This window comes from Colobus angolensis, unplaced genomic scaffold (assembly GCF_000951035.1).
Source record: "Colobus angolensis palliatus isolate OR3802 unplaced genomic scaffold, Cang.pa_1.0 Scaffold341, whole genome shotgun sequence".
Classification (NCBI taxonomy): domain Eukaryota; kingdom Metazoa; phylum Chordata; class Mammalia; order Primates; family Cercopithecidae; genus Colobus; species Colobus angolensis.
In genome coordinates this window covers 3,147,984-3,151,581 of record NW_012116722.1, presented here as the reverse complement: position 1 = coordinate 3,151,581, position 3,598 = coordinate 3,147,984, and positions in this window count along the sequence as shown.

Below are 3,598 nucleotides of genomic sequence, written 5' to 3'. Positions count from 1 at the left end.
AGATGGGGTCTCACTATGTTGCCCAGGATGGTTTTGAACTTCTGGCCTCAAGTGATCCTGCTGCATCAACCCCACAAAGTGCTGGAATCACAGGTGTGAGCCACTGCATCTGGCCACTATTTTGAAATATATGATATACTGTTGTTAACTATAGTCACTCAACTGTGCTATCAAATATTATTATTTAGCTATTATTTATTCCTTCTATCTAACTACATGTTCATACCCAATCTCTCTTCATTTCTGCCCCCTATCATTCTACTCTTTATGAGACCAAATTTTTAGCTCCCACATCTGAGTGAGAACGTGTGATACTTTTCTTTCTGTGTCTAATTTATTTCACTTGACATAATGACCTCGAGTTCCATCCATGTTGCTGCAGATGACAGGATTTCATCCTTTTTTTTATGACCAAACAGTATTTTATTGTGTATATGTACACATTTTCTTTGTCCCTTCATCCAGTAATGGACACTCAAGTTGATTCCATATTTTGGTTATTGTGAATAGTGCCGCAATAAACATGTGGGTACAGGTGTTCCTTTGACATATTAATTTCATTTCTTTTGTGTTGCGGGAAGCCAGGGACCCTGAATGGAGGGACTGGCTGGAGCGCAGCAGAGGAACATAAATTGTGAAGATTTCGTGGACATTTATTTGTTCCCAAAATTAATACTTTTATAATTTCTTACGTCTGTCTTTACTGCAGTCTCTGAATGTAAATTGTGAAGATTTCATGGACATTTATCAGTTCCCAAATAATACTCATAATTTCTTATGCTGTCTTTACTTTAATCTCTTAATCCTGTTATCTTCGTAAGCTGAGAATGTATGTCACCTCAGGACCACTACTGTACAAATTGATTGTAAAACGTCTGTTTGAACAATATGAAATCAGTGCACCTTGAAAAAGAACAGAATAACAGTGATTTTCAGGGAACAAGGGAAGACAACGATAAGGTCTGACTGCCCACGGGGTTGAGCAGAAGAGAGCCATATTTTTCTTCTTGCAGACAGCCTATAAACGGACATACAAGTATGGAAGATATCGCTGAATTCTTTTCCTAGCAAGCAATATTAATAATTAAGACCCTGGGAAAGGAATGCATTCCTCGGGGGAGGTCTATAAATGGCCATTCTGAGAGTGTTCGTCTTATGCAGTTAAGGACTGATAGGCCCTGGTCTCCTGCAGTACCCTCAGGCTTACTAGGATTAGGAAATTCCAGCCTGGTAAATTTTTATCAGACTGGTTCTCTGCTCTCGAATCCTGTTTTCTGTTAAGATGTTTATCAAGACAATACATGCACAGCCGAACATAGACCCTTATCAGGAGTTTTTGATTTTGCGTTTTGCCTTGTGATCTTTGCTTTTGCCCTTTGCCTTGTGATCTTTATTGGCCTCAGAAACATGTGATCTTTGTTCTTCTTTTTTGCCCTTTGAAGCATGTGATCTTTGTGACCTACTCCCTGTTCTTACACCCCTCACCCCTTTTGAAATCCTTAATAAAAACTTGCTGGTTTTGCGGCTCAGGTGGACATCACGGACCTACCGATATGTGATGTCACCTCCGGTAGCCCAGTTGTAAAATTCCTCTCTTTGTACTCTTTCCCTTTATTTTTCAGACTGGCCGACACTTAGGGAAAACAGAAAGAACCTATGTTGAAATATTGGGGGCAGGTTCCCCTGATACTTTTGGATATATATCCAGTAGTGGGATTGCTGGATCAGATAGTAGTTCTATTTTTAGTTTCCTCACAAACCTCCACATTGTTTTCCATAATAGCTAAACTAATTTACATTCCCACCAACAGTGTATGTAAGTTCTTCTTCTCTGCATCTTTGCCAGCATTTGTTATTTTTTGTCTTTTCGATAATAGCCAGTCTAACTGAAGTAAGATGATACCTCATTGTGGTTTTGATGTGCATTTCTCTGATGATTAGTGATGTTGAGCATTTTTCCATATACCTGTTGGCCATTTGTATGTCTTTTGAGAAATGTCTGTTCAGATCCTTTGCCCACTTTTTAATGAGATTATTTGATTTTTTGCTGTTGAGTTGTTCGAGTTTTTTGTATATCCTGCATATTAGTCACTTGTTGGATGAATAATTTGCAAAATATTTTCTCCTATTCAGTAAGTTGCTTCTTTATTCTGTTGTTTCCTCTGTTGTGCAGAAACTTTTTGGTTTAACGTAGTCCTATTTGTCTATTTTCTGTTTTTGTTGCCTATGCTTTTGAAATCTTAGTCATGAAATCTGTGCCTAGGTCAATGTCCTGAAGTATTTTATCTGTTTTCTTATAGTAGTTTTACAGTTTTGGGTTGTGCATCTAAGTCTTTTAATCCATTCTGAGTTGATTTTTGTATGTGGTGCAGGATAGGGGTCTGGTTTCATTCTTCTGCATACGGATTTCCAGTTTTTCCAGCACTACTTATTGAATAGAATGTCCTTTCCTTAACGTATGTTCTTGGTGTTTTTGCTGATAATCAGCTGGCTGTAAATACATGCTGGGGTTCTTTATTCTGTTCCATTGGTCTTTGCATCTGTTTTATGCCAATAGTATGCTGTTTTGGTTACTACACCTTGGTAGCATAATTTGAATTCCGATAGTGTATTGCTTCCTGCTCTGTTCTTTTTGTTCAGTGTTGCTTTGGCTATTGAGGATCTTTTGTGGTTTTATAAAAATTTCAGGATTTTTTCTTCTATTTCTATGAAGAGAAAGCCACAGAGTCCTAAAATAATTCTGAAACTCATCATGACTTTCTTGCCTAAAAGATCTTGATTACAATCGTGCCAAGTTTTGCTTTTGATTTAATCATTTGCTTGAGAAATACATAAACCCACACTCAAGATTAGTGCAGGCATGTTTCTGGCACCTATTTCTGGTTCTATTCAAATTCCTAGAGATGTCAAAAATTATGTTAGGCCACCTGACAGGCTGTATCTAGAAGAGAGAAAATGATTTGTAAAAGCAGTGGGGCTATTTGCAATTGCTTTTTTTTTTCTTAAATATCACGTATTAGGTTGAAAACCTGCAATTGCAGCTTTCTGTAGAAATGGCAGAAGACAAACTAACATTTTTAAAGCGTTCTCATTTAGCTCTGATGAGCACCACACCCCTGATGTTCTTCTGATACTAGAATAATTTTCCTAGTGTAGTCTAAACTTTTTAAAAAAGACACGTAATCCAGAGTTTGTAACTCAAAACGAGTGTATCTACGAGGGATCGCAAGCCGTTTCTGGATTAAATTGCCAGCTGGCTAGCTAGCTAAGCAGGGGCGGTGAAAAAGACAATCTGCAGCCTAGGGAAGAAAACGCTTTTGCCTTGTTCTTATGTGTTTCTGTTATTTTATTTCCCTAGAGCACGGCAGGACTTGGGGCTCAAATGGTACAACTGCTGGGTATCGCCACGGTGGCAATAAAAGCGTCCAGAGAGGACGGTAACAGGCAGGAGCTCCGTAGGTCAGTCCCCGCAATTTAGCACTCAGCAATTTAGGTTGCAGAAAAAGGAAAGCAACCTAACGAATTTGCCACTGGCAGTACCGGGAGACTGGGCGGGAAGCGCGCCAGTGCGCAGACTCCGCGGGCTCACACAGGCGCA